Source organism: Rattus norvegicus, chromosome 11, assembly GCF_036323735.1.
Source record: "Rattus norvegicus strain BN/NHsdMcwi chromosome 11, GRCr8, whole genome shotgun sequence".
Classification (NCBI taxonomy): Eukaryota; Metazoa; Chordata; class Mammalia; order Rodentia; family Muridae; genus Rattus; species Rattus norvegicus.
In genome coordinates, this window is record NC_086029.1 from 1377746 (window position 1) to 1403796 (window position 26051).

General features: G+C 38.4%; 1 long non-coding RNA gene across 1 annotated transcript; it reads right to left on the reverse strand.

Moving 5' to 3' along the window:
• Positions 1–9907: 9907 nt before the first annotated feature.
• On the reverse strand, positions 9908–25359 carry LOC134481047 (uncharacterized). Its single transcript, XR_010056216.1, has 3 exons — positions 25264–25359; positions 11896–11992; positions 9908–10134 (listed from the first exon to the last, which is right to left on the reverse strand). It is a non-coding gene; the product is annotated as an uncharacterized LOC134481047 (long non-coding RNA).
• Positions 25360–26051: the final 692 nt, after the last annotated feature.

The window sequence follows — 26051 nt, forward strand, 5'->3', positions numbered from 1 at the left end:
ACAAGTATGCAATGCTCTTTAGTGTCTTCTCTGCCAGTCTGTTGCATTCATGCCATGTTGTTGACTATTGTCGTTGGTGGTGGTTGTTGTTGTTTGTAAATATGAAATGTTGAATGCAAGGGCAAGTGGCAGGGATCCGATAGATCTTTGCATCCTCACTTTCTCCTTCCCATCTCGGGCTAAGTCCCCCAATCCTCAGCTATCATTCAAATACACTGAAAAAACTCAAATATACCAAAACAAGGTGAAATCAAGACACTGAAACAACTCAAATATACCGAAACAAGGTGAAATCAAGACACTGACACAACTCAAATATACCGAAACAAGGTGAAGTCAAGATGCACTTGCCATCTCTAATTTGTTTTTGCATGTTGAACGTAATCGTCTGGTAAGCCTTAAAAACCACATGATGGGTCTTAGGAGGATTGGAGGGTGAAACTGCTTGCTGCCTAAGCAGACCCGAAATCAGATCCCAGTCACCATGAAACAAGCAGGGGAAACCTGTAACCCTGGTCACAGGAAGGGGGAACAGAATCACTAAGGTCTGCTGGCTTCCAGCCCTGATGAAAATATGAGAGTTTGGGATCAGGCAAAGACACCACCTGTCTTAGTTAGGGCTCCATTGCTGTGAGGAGACACCATGACCAAGGCAACTCTTAATAAAGGAAACATTTAATTAATTGGGGCTGGCTTACAGTTTCAGAGGTTCAGTCCATTATTATCATGGTTGGAAACATGGCAGAGTCCAGGTAGACATGGTGCTGGAGAGTGTACTATATCTAAATCCGAAGGCAGCCCAGAGAGAGACTTGCAGCCACAAGCAGCCAGGAAGAGCATCCATCTTCCTCATTGGGCAGAGCTTGAACTCTAGGAGCCCTCAGAGCGGGCCTACACAGTGACACACTTTCTCCAACAAGGCCACACCTCCTACTAGTGGCACTTCCCATGGGCCAACCGTGTTCAAACCACCACAGTGCATCAAAAGAAAATGGCAGAGAGACATAGAGAAAGATACTCCATGGTATCCTCTTGTAGCAGGGTGCTGTAACCCTCCCACAAACACACACATAATCCCGTGCACATGTGCACACATGTGCAGATTTATTTACTTAGTTTTATTTTTTATTTATTATTTTATTTATTTATTTATTATTTATTATTTATTTATTATTTATTTATTATTTTATTTATTTATTTATTTATTTACTTTGTTTTTATTTTTTTTCCTCAAGAACTTGGTACATACACATAATGTGTTTGAGCAAATCCATCCCCATCCCCTGCCCGCAAGTAGTCCCTCCCCTTTCCTCCCTCCTAATTCCATCTGCATTTTAATAGAAACTGCTGAGTCCATTTAGTTCTGACTAGATGTGTGGGGTCGGTACAAACATCCAGGGGAGCATGGACAGCCGTCAGGTGCCAAATTCATGAAGAAAACGGGCCCTCTGCCCTGCAGTCATCAGTTCCCAGTAGTTCCTCAGTTGGGGTAGAGGAGCTTCAGAGTCTCCACCCGTCTATTCTGGGATGTATCTGTGCAGATTTTGTAGATGGGATGCTGGACACTGTGAAACACATGAACACACACACACACACACACACACACACACACACACACACACACCAAAATTAAAAACCAGAGAATGGTTTTTAAAAGGTTACAAAACGTCCTAAATTCAGTTCCTTGGTGGCGAAATATTTGAATTCCACACCAGATCGTAATACTATCTATATAAAATTAAATTATTCAAATGAATATTTTAAAGTTCAGCGGATCTTTATCTGTTAAATAGCAGAGGCTGAACGAAATCAGTTGGTGCCAAACCTCCCTACGGCTGCACAAGAAAAATTGTAAATCAGTGTTCAAAAGTGTGAATCCACAAGGGTGAGGGGATCATCAGAGATCGAGGACCTACAGGATACGTTACGGAGGCTCAGTAGACCAGACAGGTGGATCATAAGAAAGAGCCTTGAAAACGGGTCATTCATACCTTTACAACCTTCAAAGACTAGGGGAAACGCAGGGATAGGTACCCACCGAAGTGGGAATAAAAAAAACTTTAATACATTAACAGGACACTTAGCTTCTAAATACAGTGTGGATTGGAATCTACAGTTTGAAAAGGCATAGGAGTAGTAGTGTCCAGTTTTCCCCTTGCTGTGACAAAATTGTGTCATTTAGGGGCTGGAGAGATGGCTCAGCTACTCAGAACCCTTAGCATCCTCACAGCTGACTCTGGCTCTGGAGATCTGCCTCCCTCTTCTGGCCTTTGCAGGTACTGCAGTCACATGACAGAACACAAAAAAGACCCACGAACAAAAGTAAAAACGTGAACTTAAAATAAGTCATTTAGTTGATGTTAATGCACCAAGGTTTGTAGAGAGAATCTCTTCTAAGCGTCACCTGTCAATAAAAAAAAGTCTGTGACCTGTGAGCTGAGGCAGGAAATAGAAGGGGGGACACTGGCAGGAAGAGAGGATTCTGGGACATAGTGTATAAAAGGAGACCCAGGGAGGGACGCTGCGGCAGATGCTAAAGGAGATGTTGAGAAAGATGCTAAGAAAGGGGATGAAAGAGCTGAAAATAACCATGTAGAAGACACAGAATAGTTTGAATGGGTTAAATAAGTTAGTCCGGGAATGAGCCAATGTTTGTGGCTCAGGAATTTGTTAATAAATAATCAGTTTCATAGTTGTCATTGTGGGAGCGGGAGCTGGGAAGGAAAAAAGTACTTTTTTTTCCAAAGGCTATTTTCTCCTAATTATTTTCATATGATTATGTAAGATGCTAATATATGGAAATCATGTGTAGGATATATGGAAAACTTCAACTATCCTAGAGATTTCTAAATAAATGTGTTTTTTAATGCAAAGTCGGTAGTGATATTTTTTCCACTTCCATTTTTCAAGTCTCTGTCTATTCTAAAGTATATGTGTTTCTTTTATCTACAGTAGAAAATGTCCTTGTGATGTAATGAAACATTAGTCAGCCCCACTAAGATGCTTTCTGGAAGTCAGTTAACCTCAGGCACTGAGAGCTGTGATGACTTAAGATGGGCCAAAGCACTTTCAGGATCGAGATCTGATGAGCATGGGCTTGTGGTCGCATTCACCCCAAAAGTGGCCACATACACACACACACACACACACACACACACACACACACACACACACACAGCGGGCATCACTGACTAACTATTACTCAGCTAGAGCTGTGGCTTTGAGATCCTGGAGGAGGTGGCACTGGGTTTATATGGCCTTACACTTTGACACAAGCAGACAGCCACACTCACAACTCTCCCTCTGGTCCCCCTCTTCCTTCACAGCGAGTTCCAACACAATTTGTTATTTCTGATTTTATCCATCCAGTCTGGGCATCCAGATCTTAACTTTTTTGTTCAGTGTGTGTGTGTGTGTGTGTGTGTGTGTGTGTGTGTGTGTGTGTGTGTGTGTGTGTAAGAGAGACTCTGTGAGTGTGTGACAGAGAGAGAGAGAGAGAGAGAGAGAGAGAGAGAGAGAGAGAGAGAGAAATAATTAGTCACCCAGTTAACACATGTGCATGCACACACATGTGGAAGACCAAGGTACACTCAGGAAATATCCTTAATGTCTTGTCTGTCTTGTTCACTGTGGCAGCAACTCTCACTCACAGGCAAAGCTCCTTTTGGTGTTGGTCACCTTTCCAGACAGCGTGCTCTGGGCATCCTGCCTCTGCCTTCCAAGGTGGACTTATAGGATGGTCTCCACATCCACGGGGCGTCTATGTAAGTTTCTGGGGAGCGAGGGCTTAACTGCTAGACTCTCTCCCTAGCCCCTTCCAGAACTTTCTGTCCCGACTCCCCTTTACCTTTCTTCCTGAGATTTATCGAGTATGCTTGACAAATGGAGACTGTATACATTTGAAGTATGAGGTGTAGTATTCTGATCACATTATACATTGAACAGATATTTTAAGATCAAGCTCTCTCTCTCTCTCTCTCTCTCTCTCTCTCTCTCTCTCTCTCTCTCAGATCCACTGCCTTAACATACTCCACATACACAAAACTGCAGTGACAATCAGTTCACTGTTCCCAGGCTCTGATGTGTTCTTCATCCCGTAACCGAATGATGTTGTACATTCTGTCCAATCTACTTCTCAAAAGGAAAAATGAGCACGGCAGTCACCGGTTAAAACCCTCAAATGGCTCCATGTCACTGAGGGTAAGTTGGAAAGCCCCTCTGTTGAAGTCCCTCTGTTGATAGACAGATGCTGTTCCAGAAAGACGAAAAGCTATGACACACCATCCCGGGCCTGGGAAATCATAACTTTAGCTTCTTGTGTTTGTAAACAGAACAGAAAATGGGGTTTACAAGACAAGGAGAATGTAAAATTTCGTGTTGCTAGAATACTCAGTCACATAGGTTAGACAGCGGCTGAACTCAGGGTTCGACAGGGGTGTGGTTGGGGGAGTCATGTGTGTGTATGAGTTGAGTGCCTGTTCCCAAGTGCGACGGCACATACGTGTGTACATACGTGCAGAATTGAATAGAATGTGCATTCTCTTCCTCACTACTCTCCGTCTCTCAGTGAACCACAGCCCACCACTTGGAAATCCAACCGCCTCCACCCTACCATGTTGCAGACATGATTAGCCATGCCTGGAGTTTTACAAAGGTGCAGAGAGAATTTGAACTCTTTGGGCTTGCAGAGCAAAGGCTCTTGCCCACTGAGCTATCTTCCCAGTCCCCATCAGGATATAGTCTATCACAACCTTCATGCCCTGCCTTCTGCTGTGTGTGTTTCTCAGTGTCCTAAGGGATGTTCTCTCACATAAACGGTTTCACCCCCAAACGGCTCTGTGCTTACACCCAGAACAGAGTGTCTCTTTTACCAGGAGAACTAATTCAGAGGTGGACATGTTCTGATTGCAGCCTCTAAGGTATAGAGAAGATTGTCTGCATCTTCAAGGCTTGGGCTTTCTTACCCTGTGAACTAAAAGCTGGTGTCCCACCCTGGAGGATGGAGAAAAGGAGAGAAGGATGCGGGAAAGAGAAGGAGGCAAAGGTGTAGGGGAGAGGTTGAAGTCACACTAAAAGTTCCAAGTTAGCATCAAACCTGAAGAGTAGACAGGGAGAAATTGACAGTGTTACTGCTGTCACCACACACACACACACACACACAGACACACACACACACACACACAAACATACACACACACACAGAGAGACACACACACACAGAAACACACACACATAAACACACACACACAGAGACACACACACTAACACACACACACACACACATGTCTGCTGTGCCTCAGGTGTCATTCCCACACTAAATAAAATGCTCTATTAGGCTTGTCTGTCCCTCTCAGGAGTAGCCTGTAATTAAATAACCGCCTTTTGAAATACTGCTAGTCTGAAAGAAAGCCATTTGAGCATTTTCCTTAGCTGATGAATTACACGCATCTGTGGTCCTTGATAAACAGGCCTGTTCTAAAGCGATGCATGAGAAAAAGTAAACACGTCTAAAACAATTGATGGGGGATTAGATCCCACATCTCGGGCCTCATTGAGTAGACTCTGTCCCCAGCAGGGAGCAGAGCCCAACTAGGACCAGCTGCAAGACTGGTCTTCCAGAGGGTGTAAGATCCAGGAGGGCCACTTCAGGGACTCTGTCAGACCTTGCTTTTCCCAGAACAAATGCTGTTGCTGCCCATGCTGAGACACTGAAGCGAAAGAGTGAGGACAAAACTGCTCCCTTTGGCGACAATCTCTCCTAAGGAAGTTCCCCATCAGGGCCACAGGTTTTTCACTGCTGCTTCAGGGCCTGATCATGGCTGTGATGGCTGTCTGTGGTGCTGACCCTTTCCTCATAAAGTTCTTTCTAAAGAGTAATTTGTCTCCTCTTCCTCCCCATGGAACCCACCATGCCATTGACATCACAGATGTCAGCGTATCTTTTTAAAGAGAACACAACTCAATCCAATTCTACCCTCTGGCATCCAAAACGCTTGTCATTTTCATAGCCAAGTACTTTAGAGTGCTGACTCACTCCTGAATCAAAAATCTCCTCTAAGTCAGTTCCTGGTGAGACTCGGGTATGATTCACCGTGGGGCACATCTTTGCACCGTTTATGAGTCTACAGAATCAAGAAAGCAAGATGCATGCTGCAGCTAGCAGAAACTGGTTAATTATAGCCTCTGATCAACTCAGCATCACTTGAAGAGATAGAAAGACAGACAGACATACAAACAGACACACACATGAGGGGGAGCTTAACAAATGTCTTATTGAGTTATTGGGGTGGTCTTTGGACAGGCCTATGAGGAATTGTCTTGATTGTTGACTGACTTAGGAGGGCCAAGCCCACTGTGGGCAGCACCATTCACTAGGCAGGTCGTTCTGAGATGTATAAAAAAGCTCGTTGAGCTGGAGCAAGCCAACAAGCAGAGTCCCTTGGTGGCATCAGCCTCAAGACCTTGTTGTAGTTCCTACTCTGACTCTCCTCCATGACCTGAAAGTTGAAGTCATTTTTCTCCCCTACACAACTTTCCATCCAAGCATTTTATCAGAGCCACAGAAAGGAAACTAGAACAGACTCCATGGGGCAGCGGTGAGGACTGAGGCCTCACAGATTCCCAGGAGCCTGTGCTTGCAGCTTCTGTCTCTTATATCACTGTGAGCCACAGTGACCTGGGCAGGCTCAAGAGAAGGAAGGACAGTCTGCATTACCTAGGAGATGACACAGTCACTTCTGTCCTTATTCCACAGACAAGAAAGAGTGCTAATGACCCAGTGTTTATAACGTTTAGCAGTGGGAACAGAAAGAGAGGAGGAACTTAACGCTTCCCACAGGGCCAACAAGAGGACCAGAGGCAGAGGTGAAGCTGGACTCTGTAGTACATTTCCTGTGTGGGCTCCCTTCCCCCACCTAGTAACCAAACAGAAGGTTCTATGTCAAGAAAGAAAGAAGAGAGCTACAAGATGAAAGAAACACAAGTATCTCAATAATGCTCCTGGCTCAGCTGCAGTGCCCAGAGGTTTGCGTTTCTGTGGACATGTCTATGAGGAACTGCTTTGATTGTTTACTGACTTAGGAGGATCAAGCCCATTGTGGGGGGTACCATTCACTAGGCAGGTGGGTTCTGAGCTGTATAAAAAGACCCAGTCTTGGAGATTGTCTGGTGCTCATGTGGTGTTTTTTTCTGTTTTTTTGTTTTGTTTTGTTTTGTTTTCTAACTGACAGAGAGGGCTACAGTATTGCCTACAGCGAAGTATTGAGCCTGCTGCCCAAAATTATCATCTTACTGTAAAAGAACTCAAGGAAAATTCCATATCTCATTAAACAGATAGTGGCCACCTTCCCCCCTTCTCCAATTTTTAGTCATTAATGCATTTTTAAGCTCCTGTTATCCCACCTTAACCACAACACACTCTGATCTTCATAAGACTGCTGACACACAAGCAGTGCAAGCCACCAGACAGAGGACAGAGGTAACTAAACCAAACATCCAATGCAGTTCCCAACTCAAATATTTACAGAGGTCTTGTCAACCTTCACTCAAAACAGGCATCACATTTCTCTCATTACCTACCCTTTATTTGTCAAAACATTTGCACGTCTAAGTTCTTTCTGTTAAAGAGGTGGGGGGGGGGGACTTCTTTCTACTTTATGAACCATTTACTTTAGTGTTGTTAAGCAGAGAAGAGGACAATCCAGTCGACATTTGACTGTTGTATGCATGAGGCTGTCCCTATTTCTCCAGTAACTATAAACCTAGATCCCTTTTCCTTGCAGGATGTAGGAAATGAGCCTTCTACCCCATTCTTCCTTTCTATTTCAGCAGTTCTCATGATCACTCTGGCATCCACCTCATACCAGATCAGAAAGACTGAACACGATCCCTTCTGCCATTAAGGATGAGACACCACTGTGGGCCTGAGAGACAGCTCAGCAGCTAAAACCACTGGCTGCTCTTGCAAGGGTCTCAGGTTTGATGTCTTCCACCCACAAGGCAGCCCCCACACATCTGTAACTCCGGTTTCAGGGAAGACATTCTGCTGGCTTCCGTGAGCTCCAGGCATGCCCAAGGTACATATAGAAGCATGCAAAAAAAAACCACCCCTACACATAATATATATATATATATATATATATATATATATATATATATATGTAAGCCTTAGAAGACAAGGAAGAAAAGGAAAAGAAGAATAAAGAGAAGAGAAGGAGGCCCTATGTAATCCACAAAAACACTGCATTCAATTTTTTTTATTTATTTACTTTATTTATGAGTACACTGTAGCCATCTTCAGACACAACAGAAGAGGGCATCAGATCCCATTACAGATGGTTGTGAGCCACCATGTGGTTGCTGGGATTTGAACTCAGGACGTCTAGGAAGAGCAGTCATTTCTCTTAACCGCTGAGCTTTCTCTCCAGTCCATTGATTATTTTAACTTTGTAGTCCATAAGTCCAAGCTCTTACTTTGAAGGAAATGCCGGGAGTGTGTGTGCACACTGCATATTATTAATACGGTGCTGATGTGTAGAGACAGGTGGATCCTGGGGCTTGGGGGGCCAGCCTAACTAGCCTAACTGGTGAGATCCAGGACAAGGGGAGACCTTGTTTCAGATGATGTGGATGGTGTTCCCGAGACTGACACCAGTCTTTCAGCCTCCACCAACATGAGCACACGACCGTGAGTACACTTGATGCATACATTACAAAAATGAAAAATGAAATGTAGAAATTCAATAAAGAAAGCTCCTTTCCAGCTGGTGGGGTATAGAGAGGATTGCTTCTCCGAGTAGAGTTATCTCTGAAGAGGAAGTCAATAAATGACTCAGACAAGAGCCTCTGAGATATCAGCTGCCAACCCAGGGCCCAGACCTCCTCTCTGGATGCAATTACCTTCTTAACATGACTCCACATTGTCTCCTGGGACCCAGGTTTCCCCTTCCCCATAGCTCTGCCCTACTTTGAGCCTAAGAACCCAAAGAGCTAGCCAAGAAAGGAGGGGAGAAAGGACACGAGGGGCTGGAGAGGAGGCTGCCAGTAATCCAGTCATAAACACTGACCATTGCATTGGCACTCAGTCCACGGATGCCAGGCCATATCACTGAGCTGGATGCCCAGGGGGAAAGGCAGGGTTAATAATCAAATAGGTGGCGGTCTTTACCACAGTAAGTTCAGCCAGCTGTGAACACAGTCAGAACACAGAAGAAGATAACACCTGTCTGTGAACTGTGAACTCCTGAGTGCGAGTGCATGCTTGTGTAGAAGGACTGTGTGTCACTGTGTGTGTGTGCATGTGCATTGTTATTTAAGCTGGGTTTCTTTTTTTTATTTTCATATATAGTTAGTCCTGGGACTACTTCATGACTTAATAAATCTTACCAATATTTCTTCCGCTGTGCCTGTTAGTTCTGAAAACCCCTGCTGGTCACCTAATGATGTGCTTTACCTTGTCAATTATTTCAGGGGACTTGTGGGTGACACCCTTTCCGTGAAGTCCAAGAGACAAGAAGAGAACAGAAGCCCCACCTGGCAAAAGAAAGCGGGTACAACATTGTCTGAAATGATTCCGGGTGGGCGAGCACGCGGATAAAAGAACGTAATGTGAGAACTGAGCGCAAGCTCGACACACAAAATGAGACATTCAACCCCACACAACCCCCCCGCCAAAAGGTGCCTGCGGGTTTAGGCTTAAATGTACCCTTCCACGGAGAGCCCAAAGGAATCAGTACTGAGTCTGTGGGGACATTGGGGAGAATAGAAATCCTTTGCCTCCGCTCTCAGTAGAAGAGACGGCAGTAAAATGGGTTACAGATGTATAGGGCTATTTGAAGAAGCAGATTAAAAGAAAAGAACTTGACTCATCGGCTTTGATTCGAAATCTTTATTATCACAAATGGTGGTTATTAGATAAAGATGCCTCACATATCCTCCGTTCAGTCGCAATGGCACTTTCAGCCCATTTCAGCTGGTTATGTGTTCATGCTCTCTCTCAGGGCTAGGTAGTAGCAAAACTTGATGTATGGCCATTATCTGAAGCCTGGCCCAGAAAGACAATGGCCCAAGGTTTACAAGGCATGTGGGAACGATCAATTATACCCCCACAACTGACAGCACAGCAGATCCCCAACACTGGATGGGAGGAAGAGGAAGAGAGATGAAATTGTCTTGGATACCTCCCTCTTTTTGAAAGGGAGAAAAATATCTTTCTTCAGAAGATGTTTGGTGTGTCTCAGTGAGTCTTCTGATGCACCTCAACACCAGTGACATGCACAGAACAAAGCTAGCAAGACTGATTCAAAACATAGAAATATTATAAGACTATGTTTTTGTTTTAATCCAGGCTGTGGGGTATGGGGTTGCTTCCAATTCTCAACAGTGGCTGACTATGATTTGCCTCGTGCTCTAGCAGGGGCGTGATTTTGCGACCAACAGATAGATTTTGCACGTGTGTAACATTTGGAATGCTGGAGACTTTTCAGAGAACATATAAATGCTAGAGCCCCATAGGAGGCTGATCTGATCTGTGACATACACTAGGTACACTGATAATTGAAGGACATTTTCTGATCTGTGACATAGAGTATGTACACTGATAATTGAGGACATTTTCTCACCTGTGACTTAGACAAGGCAGAATGATAATTGAGGACATTTTCTCACCTGTGTCATAGACTAGGGTAACTGATAATTGGAGGAATTTTTTTTTTGATCTGTGACATACTGTTCTTCTGTCTCTTGCCAGAGTATGTCTGTGCAATGGAAAAATCTCTCACTTATTTTTCTGCATTTCAGGAAGGCAGTTGCCCTATGATGTTTAGACATAGCACCTCCTCTGATGTGTGATGTGCAGTGAGATATTTCCAAAGAGAGTCACTGTGACTTGGGTTGACAAGCAATCACCTTCTGCTACAGTCAACCATTCATAATCTAGCATGTCGCCTCGGCATGCACTTCAGATGCACTTCCAATGCACTTCAGAATGTGGAATTTATTTTTATACAATGGCCAGCACTGTAACTACATTTCATGACTTTCTTTATTCTGTCATTAGACTCGGGACAAGATTTTAGATTTATAAGGTATGTTTCAGTCCAGGTCAGAGAAGGTATTTTATGTCAACTATAATATCAGGAACTTCCAAATCGACATGTAAAATATGCATTGGGTTAAGGAACCCAATGAGCCTTTTATTATTTTGATCATTTGTACAAAGAATGTCTGTTCCAACTAACTGATACAGACATGAATCGCACTGTGATTGTGTTGTTTCAGTGTCCCCTACTGCATTGCACCTGGACAGAGGTCTCACAATAGTCCAGTTCTGTAGCAAATCACAACGTTGCATCTCCAAATACAAAAGATTCCCCTTCCTCTCTCCTTGAGTTTCTCACTATCAAATTTTGTGATCTATTCTTCAAATCAATATTTATTGTAGGCCAGTTATTTACTGAATTCATCTTAAACATTTCAGCATTTTAAAATATAACATTTATAAAGAAACAGAAGGGCAGAGGATGTTACCATTTGGTAATTAAGAAAACAATAAACGTAAAAATATACATAATGAAAAACGGGACATAAATATTTCTAACCAAGCAACTTAGCTCTGATATGTCCTGAAATGATCACCACTATTTTTATATCAAATATTTATTTTTATTTATTTCTCAATATGTTATGCCATGTTTTAATTTCTGATTATGTGGAATCAGAAATAGAATGTATTATTCTTTAACTCCAAGGAAATAAAATAACTTACTTTCTGAAACATAGCCCTGAATATTCTACATTTTCATGAAGAATAAAATAGCGTATAGGTAAAATTATTGTGTCTGTATGTAGATTAGAAATTAAGTCTGTTATAAATATAAAGTTGGGACAAGAACTTACCTTAATGTGAAAGGCAAACTAAGCTTGAGTATCTCCTCTGAACTAAGATGCATCATCATCCTTTCTCATCTGTAGGCCTGATTTATAGACACCATTGCTTGATTTTTCATGTACGGACATGAAAAAAAGTGAAATTAGTGTCTCAGTTGTTTTTTTTTAATATAAACTATGTAGACATCCTGGAAAATATACTGATACATTTAAACTTCACATCATTTCTTTAGTGGTAAATTAATTTGCTTTTAAAAGAAATGTTGGACGGGAATTCGTCCATGGATTTAAGATAAGAGTGACTGCTGTGCAAGTTTCATGACATCATTGGGTCCATGACTCGATGCTGGAAAGTTGGATTCTAGTTATCCACCTGTGAAGTGTAACATATACATGTTCAGACATATATGCAAATAAACATAGAGATGCACACATTCATACATGAAGGCACACACACTACAAAAAATATATAATTTCAAAGGTGGTTTTGTTTTGTTTTATTTGCTTTGCTTTCATTTACTAGTAATGACACATGCCTTTAGTTATACCATAAAATCTGAGAAAGGGCTGACAAGTAGGAGGCCAGAACTTCACATGAGAGCTTCAGAGCAGTTAGTACAAGTTTAACATGAAAAACGTGAGAACGTTTCTCAAAATCCTAAGAGCTTGAAATATAGGTCAGGGCCTTCCTGGCACACAGTTGGTTATGTCTTTGATCTTCACAACTGAATTTTTTCATTCAAATTTCAGGTACTTCTCTATTGAATGATTTTCAAATAAGCAAACTGTGATTAGTTTTTAGAATTCGTTTTGTGTTCAAATGTAAATCTCCTAAACTCTAACCTTTATCTCTGACTTTCTAAACCAGAAAAAGCATATGAACATTTGATATATCTGGCCTTATATGTTGTATATTTTCATTTTAAATGGCTTTCTTTTATATCATTATAGTGTTCCTGGGATTTACAGATTACCTCCTTGGAATAACAGGGGATACAGACTTAGAACCTTTGGGTCAGACCTTCACTGGTTCTTTCACACAATTTATCATTCCTCTTTCAGGGGACATAAGGAGCTGTTGCTGAGCTGTGGCTAAGACTGAGTGTGGATTACAATAGTGTCAACATCCTTCTCCAATGTGAAGCCATACATGTTCCTTAAACACATTCTTGAAAGATAGTTTCCATAATTCATGGAGTTTTCATTAGATAGCTACATTCTTTCATTTTTGGAGGATGTTTTTGAAGACTATTCTGTCATTTATGTCAATTGCTATCCCTCTTTCGTAGGAAATTTCTGTTTCTTTTCTGGATGCTTCTACGAACTATGTTTCTACTATCGCTGGGTTCAGTTTGGTCACCTGGGTTCAGATTTCTTTTTATTTATCATGCCTGAAATTTGTTTGGTTGAGGATTTTATTGTTCTCATTCTACAATTCCTTCATTGTTATGCCTGCAAACTTTTCTCTTCTTATTTTGAATATTCCTCCTTTTAGTCTTCTGTAGACTCATGGGTCTTCCACCTGCATGGAGCCTGGGTATTGCTCATCACGGTTTCACGTGTATGAGATGTTCTATAGAGTTATTAGTTTTCAATGTCTAAGAGTATAGATTCTAGTTTTTGGTATTTATGAAATTTGCAGAGATCATAACTTCTAGAAAACCATGATATCCTTACCTTTTCATTTTTTAGTTTTTCTGGGATGATTAAATAAACAATTTATAGTGAATAACAAGCATAATAAAAATGTATATTGTGAACATATTTCTGCAAGAGGTCTCATGTATTGATGCAGCTGAAATAACGAGATTTACCATGCTCTCTGTGACTGCCCCCCCATCTCCCTTCTCCTTTCCCCTCAGTGATAGTATTTACTCATTTACTTTTCTTCTTCCCTCACATTTGTTTATTCATTAGTTGTGTGGTCAAATGATACAGTATTCTAGTTAGTTGAGAGGACAATTTTCAGAAGTGACTTATTAGCTTCTGCCATGTGGGTCAAAGGGATTTATATCAGCTGTTCAAGCTCAGCTTGGCGTACAACCACCCTTAGCCAGGGAACCATTATGCAATCCCCAAATTTAATATTTCCTAATACTATCTGAGAGCATTTCTATGACTTCAGAATTATTACCTGGACTATTTTAGTCGAAAGTGATTATGTGGGAATTAATTTTGTACATTATAGCCACAGTGCTATAATGCTACCCATTCTTCTATTTTTATGCACTGCTCATTACACTTGTATATGTGTTGTAAAATACCCTGCTTAGCCAACAATCACAACCTCTGCTGATAGTATTATGTAGCTTCCTTATGTTGATGGCTATGTCTCTACATCATTTTATGCTCACTGTTTTGGCATACTGATTTCTTTTTAATTTATATTTATGATGCACATCATGGAGACCCTTTGGTTTTGGTTGTTTGGATGATAGTGATTTCTCTGCTATTATTTCATTGAGGACACAAAAACTTACCAAACATTCACATACTTACATTTATACTGTATATTTTTGTCTGGTGATTTGACTATACTATTATCGTGAGGCAGATTCTAATCTCTAGTGAAATAAAAGTCAAACAGCGTTTAAAAAATTGACTACCTCTATTCTTTTTATTTATCACTTATTTTCATAGTAAGATACAAAGAAGCCTCTCTCATCCTAGTATTTACTCTGACTTACATAAAAATTTAATTATCAAATTAATTAAAATTATTTTAGTACAGTAGTTTTTCTATGCTTGTAATACCTAGAAGGAATACATTAGACATGTGCTTTCTGAACTCTCATGCATACTATAGAGTTAATATATTAATTGTGCATGAGATCTCCACATAAGAGGCTACAAAAATACCTCAGCTGTTAAAGGCTTGTGACCCAAACAAAATATCAATGAAAATGAAATTAGTCACTGTATATTAGGTTTTTGTATTGAAATAGTCACACATTAGCTCTTTGTAATTCTCTACATCATATCAGGTCTAATTATAATGATAGTGAATCCATCCAATTACAAAATTAACCATTATATCTAATACCATATTTGAATTACTTAACATGTGTTTTGGTTTCATCTTCATATTCTATACCAAAGGAAGCATAGTTAGTGCTCTCCTATAATCAAATAGCCATGTCGTCTGCGGTAATCTGGTATATTAGTATAATATCAAAATCGATTTCTTTAGTTCATTTACTTTTGAGAGATCTTTTCTCAGCAGAAATGCTTAAATTAAATGTAAATTAAATAAGCTCAGTGAATAAAATATAAATCTTTATAAAAGAAATATAATATTGTAAAATAAGTTATCAAACACAAAAATAAATCACAAAATTCAAACTCTGATTACCCACAACTAACACCCAGCTCACTGAAAATAAAGACCCTGGACCCATTTTATAAGTAAGTACCCGTGAGCACATGCTTGACAACACTCTATGTTCTTTCTCTCCCTTTACATTCAGGGAGCAGAGGTAATGGTTTCCCCTAAGTTCTCAGAATTATCCATGGTTCTGGTTAAGATGCAAAGAAAAATCTAGGATTCCTGTTTATGGAAAATGAGTTTTTTTTATTTTATTAGCATCCTTAATATATCATAATCGATGAAATTCCAGATGCCTAGTGAAGATGTGTTATGTAAATAAATGATGAAGAAAATTCAATTTAAAATTATATTATGTTTATTAGAAGAATTTTTCCACTCAATTTCATAATCCATTTTATATAATACAGTCTCTGTCATTCTTCTAGACAGATTCCAGTCAGGATGTATCTTAATACACCACGCTTATTCACGTGTATTTTGTATCTATTTGAATCCACCTCCCCATGACAATCCCCTCAATATGTATATTTCATATACAGGAAATGTCTATCCTGATATTTCCATTTATTAGGATGATACTCTCAAGAAGATACAAGCTTCCTCTTTCTGGATGCCCCCAGAGATGACATAGTACCATAACTCTCTATACCCAAATTCGGTGGGGGAGAAAGCTGGACTCCCAGAATCATGGACAATTCTGATAATTTAGGGGAAACCATTACCTCTGCTCACATTTCTGTGCTTGGAGGAAGCTGCTTACAGCCCAATGTATAGAGGAACATAGGAAGAGTAAGGGAGGGGATCATTCCAGTATCTACCTGTGTCCAGAGATGAAAGCCAGTGACCAGGAAAAGTAACACAACTGAGAACACAGGCGAGACCAACCCTTTGAAGAGGACAGGGCAGCAGATGAGGATAGGGATAGAGGGCTTATGGATGGAGGCCATACACAAACAGTCTTTATATTTTTCTGTGCCTTCAACAGCTCAATGGCAAGGCCACTTCCTAACCTCCAAGTGGCTGAACTATCCCCCACTGATATTCCCACGTTATTATTTGCTAAAATCTATATCCCATCTCTCTTGCACTGGACACCATTGGGCAGATCGCCTGGGTCAGCTTATTCTCATGGTCTTCTATGTCAGCTGCTTCTCTGTCCTGAAAGTCTGTCCTGGAGAATCTCCATGTCTTCTTCCTCTCTGTACCTTTGTCCAAGCGTCCTGAAACTCCTGCTCTGTCTGTCCTGCCTAGACACTGGCTATCAATATCTCTATTTTCCAATCAGAACCAACTGAGGCAGGGTCTCTGATTCCTAAGTTTAGGACAGTATGAGAAGCATGAGAATAAAGTCAACTGCAATAACTATTTGTATGTGACTTTCTGGGAACAATATTTCCCAAACAAGAAAGAGATACCTGTTAAAGTACTAGAATCAAAGAAAATATCAAGTAGACACATAATAATAATAATAACAATAATAAAAACAGTAAATATTAATAATAATAGAATTGATATAATAAAAGTGATGATAAAATAATAATAAATATAATTATAATAATGAATAATAATAAAAATAAAGTCATCATCATCATCATAATTATCATCATCAAAGCCTAATGAACAGAGAAATAAAAATACAAAAACTGTGAAGGAAAAAGACTAAGTCAAACGTAAAGCTGATCACATGAACTAACACCTGAATCTTCATTGTATATTCTAAAATAAAAATGGGCTTGGATCACCTTTCAAAACGTTTTCAAAGAATACAGATACTACCCTAGAATTTATTACTGAGGAAATGTATCAATCACATCAACAGAAGAGGAGAAACTTTACATAGCATAATCACCAGGAAGCCATGTCTCTTCAGCGATCTTAATCTAAAAATGGGAAACCGCATTCTGAAAATAAGGGATATTCTCAAGAGGACAGAGTTGGTAAATAACCCTGTAGTAATTGTTCGGAAGAGGGAAAAAGTATGTGGCAACAACAAAATAAAAAAGACCGATGAATACTCCTCCGTAATAGCGCTAACCATAGGGATTTAGCTCAGTGGTAAAGCGCTTGTCTAGCAAGTGCAAGGCCCTGGGTTCGGTCCCCAGCTCCAAAAAAAAAAAAAAAAAAAAAAATTAACGCTAAGGATTAACTGTCCGAAACGAATAATATACAGGCTATCAGTTTGTATAAGAAAACATGTTTATTTCTCCTGCATCTAAATAGTACATTTGTTTTAGATACAATTGCATACTCCTGTTTAGAATGCAATTCCCCACATTTCTTTTTTCTTTTTTCTTTTTTTTCGTAAGTATATTTATTGTTCATTAATTTTTTTATAAAGATCGAGAAGATTTACTGTTTAATTGTAAGTATAGAATTTTCATGTAAATGTATTTTTTTTCTTTCTTTTGGGGGGGGCATATTCCCGTCCCCATCATCCGCCCATTACCACCCTCCCCCCAACAATCACGTTCACTGGGGTTCAGTCTTAATAGGAACGAGGGCTTCCCCTTCCTCTGGTGATCTTACTAGGCTATTCATTGCTAACTATGAGGTCAGAGTCCAGGGTAGTCCATGTATAGTCTTTAGGTAGTGGCTTAGTCCCTGGAAGCTCTGGCTGCTTGGCATTGTTGTTCATAAGGGGTCTCGAGCCCCTTCAAGCTCTTCCAGTTCTTTCTCTGATTCCTTGAATGAGGGTCCTGTTCTCAGTTCAATGGTTTGCTGCTGGCATTCGCCTCTGTATTTCCTGTATTCTGGTTGTGTCTCTCAGGAGAGATCTACATCCGCTTCCTGTCAGTCTGAATTTCTCTGCTTCATCCATCTTGTCTAATTGGGTCACTGTATATGTATGAGACGCATGTGGGGCAGGCTCTGAATGGGTGTTCCTTCAGTCTCTGTTTTAATCTTTGCCTCCCAATTCCCTGCCAAGGGTATTCTTGTTCCCCTTTTAAAGAAGGAGTGAAGCATTCACATTTTGATCATCCATCTTGAGTTTCATTTGTTTTAGGCATCTAGGGTAATTCAAGCATTTGGGCTAATAGCCACTTATCAATGAGAGCATAACATGTGTGTTTTTCTGTGGTTGTGTTACCTCACTCAGGATGATATTTTCCATTTCCCTCCATTTCCCTATGAAATACATAAAGTCATTGTTTTTGATAGCTGAGTAGTATCCTTTTCATAGATTTACCACCTATCATAAGGCAATATTTTATATGCTAGAAAGTTTACTTTTGGGAGAACATTATTTTGTATATTTAATTCATCCATTTTCATTAATTTTATCTGAAAGAATATTATTTGCTAATATGTTTAAATTATAGGTAACTCTGTTTGTGTGTGTGTGTGTGTGTGTGTGTTTGATAATTCAACTCTAATATGACCAGGAAAATGCTTTAGTGATAATGATAATTTATGGGCACTGAGAATTTTTGTATATACTTTATATGTAAACTACATATATATATATAAATATATATACTTTATATATATGAAAATATATTATGTATATTTTTTCAAAGCACTGTTTAGATATGTATACTAAATTAAGCCTTCTATTTGCAGTTTTAGCTTTTTCTAACACTAATTTTATCTTATTAGTGTCTAGAAAGAAATACATGGAAGCATGAATCATCTCAACTTAAAATGTAGGTACACTCAATGTTATGTCTTCCTTTTAAACATGATTGTTCATCTTTAGTCCATAATATGTATTTAAATTGCTCTATTTATATTAGAAATGTGTGCTACATTGTATATTTGTATTCATTGATGACTTCCTTCTGTGAACAAATTTTAAGAATAAATGACTTCTGTACATTATTATAAAATCTAAGATCATTGAGATTTTCCGAAATCAAATACCATAATGCATAAATATAAGAATCATTTCCTGTCTGTTGCTATTAACAAAAAAATTTAATAAAAAACTCCTATAAACAAATTTTGATATTATCCATGAAAGTTTCTTCAAGGAGTTGTCCAACTTTTATAAAAGGGAAGTCACCAATTATGTCAATACATTTTCATTCTATATTCCTTTAAATTGTAAAATTCATTTTTATTTATATAAGTCATAACAACAAGGGAAATATTATATAGACAGCAAAAGAGACCTAAGGAAAATAGTACCAAACTCTAATATTTGGATCAATATCAGAAATGGCAAATGATAATTACTGTATTATTAATTTAATGAGACAAGATATCACTTTTATTTAATAATTTTTCCTGAATATTTTATGTATTTACATTTCAAATGTTATTTCCTTTCCTTTTTCTCCCATATCATCCCTGCCCGTCTCCATCATCCGTGAGGATGTTCCAATTCCCACCAATCAACTTCAACCTCAATTCTCTGGCATTACCCTTCATTGGGGATACAAGCCTTCACAGGATTAAGGGGTTTTCCTTTCAATGATGTTTGAACAAGCAGTCCTCTGCCACGTATGTGGCTGGAGTCATGGGTCCCTCAATCTGTACTCACTAGTGGGTGGGTTAATCCCTCGAATTTCTGGTGGGTCTGGTTGGTTGATATTGTTGTTCTTCCTGGGGTTTTGCAAACCCCTTCAGCTCATTAAGTATACTCTCTAACAACTTCATTGAACCCCCTTGTTCAATCCAATGTTTAGCTACAATCATCCTCACCAGTGTCAGTAGAGTTCTGTCAGTGTCTCTGAGGAGACATCCATATCTGACTCCTGTCAACAAGGACTTGGTGGCATCAGCAATAGTGACTGGTTTGTGTGACTGCATATGGGACAGATCCACACATGGGGCAGTCTCTGGTTGACCCTTTCTTCAGTCCCTGCTTAACTCTTTATCCTTGAATTTCCTCCCATGAATATTTTTTATCCCTTCTAAGAAGGAATGCCACATCTGCATGTTGGTCTTCTTCCTGTGTGGGCTTCATATGACCAGTGAATTCTTTCTTATGTATTCCACACTTTTGGGCTGATACACACTTCCAATAAAGGTATACCATTTGTGTTCCTTTGTAACTGGGTTACCTCACACAGAATGATAATTTTTGTTCTATCCTAAGAATTTTATGCAAACATTGTTTTGATAGGTTAGAAGAACACACATGTGTAAGTATTTCATTTATCCATTACTATGTTGAGGGACATCTGGTTTCTTTTCAGCTTCTGGCTATTATAAAAAAGAAAGGTTGCTCTCAACCTGTAGCATCATGTGTCCTTCTTATATGTTGGAGCATCTTTTTGGGTATATTTCAAAGAAATGGGATTGTGGTATCCTCAGGTAGTACTATGTACAACTTTGTGAGAAAACTCCAGACTGTTCTCCAGAATGGTTAAACAAGCTTGCAACCTGACCAACAATGGAGGAGAGTTCCTCTTTCTCCACCTCCTTGCCAGAATCTCTTGTGAATTTCTTAACTTAGCCATTCTGAGTTGCGTGCTGTGTTACCTCAGTATTTGTTGATTTGCATTTACCTGATGGATAAGGATGTTAATATTCCTCAGTAGAGAAATCTTTGTTTAGTGCTATTCACAATTTTTGAAAGGACTATTTGATATTCTGGAGTCTAACTCCTTGAGTCTTTGTATAGATTGATTTTAGCCCTCTATCAGATGGAAGATTGGTAAAGATCTTTTCTTACCCTATTGATTTTACCTTTTTCCAAATTCCAGTGTCCTATGACTTACAAAAGCTTTATGAAGTCCCATTTGTCAACTCTTGATCTTGGAGCAAAGCCATTGGTGTTCTGTTCAGTAAATTTCCCCACTTTTTCTTCTATTAGTTTAAGATTATATGTTTCTTGTGGACATACTTGATCCACTTCGACTTGAGCTTTGTACAGGGCGATAAGAATTGATTGATTTCCATTCTTCTACATGCTACCCTCCAGTTTAATGAGAACCATTTGTGGAAAATGTTATTGTTCCATTGGATGGTTTTGGTTCATTGTCAAATATCAAGTGGCCATAGGTGTGTGCCTTCATTTCTGGTCCTTCAATTATATTCCATTGATCTTTCTGACGGTCTCTTTACCATTCCCATTCAATTTGTATGATTATTGTTCTGTGATACAGCTTGAAGTCATCGATAGTGATTGCCCCAGAAGTTCTTATATTGTTGATGAACGTTTTCTCTATCATGGGGTTCTTGTTATTCCAACTGAATTTTCAAATTGTTCTTTCTAACTCTGTGAAGAATTGAGTTGGAATTTTGATGGTGATTGCCTTGAATCTGTTTATTGCTTTAGGCAAGATGACAATTTTTACGATATTAACCCTGCACATGCATGAACATGAGAAATTTTTCCATCTTCTGCGATCTTCAATATTTTTTTTTCAGAGACTTGAAATTCCTGTCATACAGAACTTTCACTTGCTTGTTTAGAGTCAACCTGTGGTATTTTTTTATTATTTGTGACTATTTTGAAGGCTGTCATTTCCTTAACTTCACCTCCAACTGTTCATCCTTGAAGTAGAATGCTACTGATTTGTTTGAGTTAAGTTTATATCCAGCCACTTTGCTGAAGTTGTTTATCAGCTGAAGGAGTATTCTGGTGGAATTTTTGGGGTCACTAAAATTTACAATCACATCATCTAAAATTGTGATATTTTAAGTTCTTGCTTTCTAAATTTTTCCGTTTTCCCACGTGTTTCTGTCTAATTTTTGTGGATAAGAATTCCAGAACTATATTGATGGGGTAAGTAGAGATTAGGCAACCATTTCTAGTCCGTGATTTTTGTGGTATTGCTTAAAGTTTCTCTCCAGTAAGTTTGATGTTGGCAACTTTTTTTTTTGTAATATTGCTTTTACTATGTTTAAGAATCGGCGTTGAATTCCTAATATTTGCCAAGACATCTAACATGAAGAAATATTGATTTTTCAAATTTTTTTGTCAGCATCTAAAAAGATGATCATTCATTCCCCCCTGGAGTTTATTTACATAATTGATTCTTCTATGTGCTGACATCCAGTTGAACCCTAATTTCTTGAAAATTCTGTCTTTTTTCCATTTCATAGTTTTAGCACCTTGGTCAAAGACAAAGTGACCATATGTGTGTTCATTCATTTCTGGATCTTCAGGCTAGGATATCTGTTGAAATTTTCAATTACTATGGATGGAGAAACCAAGACATTCCATGACAATGCCAAATGTACACAACATCTTTCCACAAATCCAACCCTACAATTGATAGTAGATGGAAACTTCCAACACAGTGATGGAAACTACACCTTAGCAAAAACTAGGAATTAATCTTTCAACAAACCCAAAAGATGATAGCCACACAATTGTAATTACATTCTAACAACAAAAATAACAGGGAGCTACAGTCCATTTCATTTAATATCTCTTATCATCAATGGACACAATTCCCCAAATAAAATGACATAAAATAAAGACTGAATATGTAAAGAGGATCCAAGATTTTGCTGCATACAGGAAATACACCTTAGAGACAAAGACAGAGTATCTCAGGGTAAAAGGATGGAGAAAAATTCTAAGCAAATGTTCCCAAGAAAAAGCTGGAGTAGCCCCTTTCAAATATTGAACAACATTGACTTTCAACAAAAAGTTATCAAAATGACAAGGAAGGGAACCATACTTGTCAAAGAAAAAATAATACTAAGATGAACTTTCAATTCTGAACAACTATATTTCAAATGCAAGGAAACCTAAATTCATAAAAGCAACATAACTATAGCTCAAAACAAAGATTGCTCTACACACAATAAAGTGTTGGAGACTTCAAATCTGCACTCTCAACAACGGACAATTTATAGAAACTGAAACTAAACAGATATGGTTAAAATAACAGAAGTCATTTTAATAACTTAAAAAAATACAAATGGTTTTAACAGATATTTATGTAACATTTCATCCTAAATCAGAAGAATATACCTTTTCCTATGCACCTCACTGTAACTTCTCCGAATTTGACCATATACTCATTCACATAAGAGTCCTCAATTGATACCAGAATATTGAAGTAATCCTATGCATCCTATCAGATCACCATGGACTAGGGCTACTCTTCAATATTTTATTATTTTTTGAATTTCTTTAAATTATCGATGATTTATTTATGTGGTGTTTTTGAAACATCATCTTTCTTGATAGTTTAAAGACTGGATTAAACCTAGTGGTAGTTCTTCCATTTTTGCCTCTACAGTAGCAAGAGTGTTTTCTCCATTCCAATCTTGGTTTATATACTACATTTTGAGTTAACTCTTTGTGCATACATTGCATTTAATGTTTTCCTCTTAGTTTGAATCTATAGTTGTATTATCTAACCTTACAAATTTGTAATTTTATAATGAAATTTTTATTTTCATAATTTCTGACTATAACTTTTGATCTCATTTTGCTTATTTTTTTTCTCCATTTTAAATGCATTTTTTCTTTGTGAATACTTTTCCCTCTTTATGTATGTTAGTGCCTTTATGGGATTTTGTTATTGTTTATCAATGTAATATGCAATTTATTCACAGCAGCAGCCATATATGAAGGAGAATACAAGAGTTAAATATCTATTTCAATAGTATGGATTACTTATTAAAAAAAAAACTCTGAAACAAAGATCAGTGACGAATTTCACACTACACTTCCCCAATGGTCCCAGCATGCAATAATGCCAGGTAGTGTGCTGTGCTCATGTGGTGGTGGGAAATAATTTACTGAAGAATAAAACCACATACCACAGATAATTTAAAGAATCCCTTTCCCCCTACACACAGATACATAATGGGATTATAGCGTGGTCAATGCAATTAATGGAGTGGAAGTTAACAACTATGTTGCTACAAGAAAGTGACGGCAAGAATTTCAAACCATGGTCAACTATATAGTTGTGAACATTTGTTCCCAAAATTGTGGTTTGTTCCTCAGGACAATAATAGCTGGACTGAACCCACCTTTTATCTATACAAAGTGGGGAACCATTTCCCTAATGGTAATGATGAAGACAAAAAAAACAATAACAAAAGTTTATATTAATAGAAGCAAACCATTAACGCAAACTACCACAAACAAGTTTACGTTCTAACCAGAAAAGGCACCAAAGTCACATTTCAGCACACTTTGTGAAGACAAAAGTGAGTGGGCCATCGTCTTTCTCCCTTTCATGTTTTTCAAGTACTTTACAGAAACAGGAATCTCAGACTGCTTTTCCATGAATTATTAACAGTTTTTACAGCCCTCATGTATTAAAATACCGTTTGAAAGTATTGATACCTGCTTTCTAGGTTTTTTCCAAGTTCACAAACTTTTTGGACTAAAGATCCAAAATGTAAGTAGGCCCAATCCTGAGCTGTAAAACTATGACAAGGGAATAATGACAAATATTTTCCAGACCCAAGCACTATAGTACTATAGTACTGAGTACAGTGATCTAAATTAATTCAAATAGCTCAAGAGAGTAGGAAGATACATCTAAAAATGGGTGAGAAAAATGTAGAAGAATCAACTCCTTCCTCGTGTATGCCAGCATTTACAGTTCTGCAGTAAGTTCTAAGAGGCAGTATTCAAGTAGCAATGGGAAGAAAGAACTCAGGACAAGACAGGGAGATAAATTAGCATGGTGGGTTTATGTAAGAGAAACAATTACAAATGAAAATGTCTTGTAAAATTAAAAAGAGTTGTTTTTTTTCCCATTATTTTCTCGTTCCAATCAAAACAGACATCCATGAATAATTCTCCTCTAAGGCTTTCTTAAAACAGGTTAAACAAAAATTAACATAAACAATTAATGTTTGAAAATGAAAAAAAAGAAAAAAAAAACTTGCGTATGTTTCAGAGCAGGATCACAGGGAGATGAGCTGAATCTGGTGAAGATTAAACCAAGAGTGGCAAGCAGGAACTAGAATTAAGAACTGCATGAGAAAGGCTGTGGAGTAGTGACAGGAACATGGCCAGGCCTGACAGATAAGGCTGGGCCCTTTAAAGGGGCACAGAATGAGGTAAGAACGTATTTCAAATAAAGCAGCATCTTTCCTTTCTTTCACCTCAAGTATCCCATCCCCGAAAAAAAAAACATTTTGATAATAATACAGAAGAGTTATGGTATTTCACTCACTTCCCATTTGCTTTTAACCCTCTCTCCGAATTCAGGAAATACGAACACTTCAAATTTCCAAGAAGAAAAATTCATCGCCAGGTATATGGATGTCCTGAGAACCAAGTGACAGATTGAAATATGTGAGGGCTGAGAAGGTGGAGACTGTCTCATTCCACAGAGCAGAAATTGTGACTGACTATGTTAAGAAGGGATAAGGCAACCCTAACAGGTAAACTAGTTCTCATAACATTAAACTTATTTACATTATTCTTAACTATACTTAGTTCAAATCACTTTCCAGCTCAATCTTCACTTTGAAAGATGTGTCTGTACCATCTTCTCTTCCTAGTATTGACTTTCATTATGGGGATAATAGATGATTGTGGCTGCATAGGTGATGTTTTTATTTCTATATATCACTCCATTTACATACTATATGTGAAGTAACATTTAAGGAGTTTCATTTGGAGAAGGTATGAATGATTGATCTAATATATATGGTTTAAAACTCTATTGAGATTATTTAGAAAATATCAGGTATCCATTCTCTGTAAATAATTGCTTTTCTCATATAATAAAGAAACAATAAAATTTTATTCTAGTCAAAATAATTCTCTATAATTTTTATAACCATAGATGCAGAAGAACATTAAGATAATGGGGAATATTAAATCAGTTGAACTGCATGTTCATTAATTTTAGACTAACCAGAATCATTGAGATGTTTCTGGAACATATATAGGAACAAAAAACAAAGCATTGAATAAATAGTGGCAGAAGAACAGCGTCATTTTGTTAAATGTTGC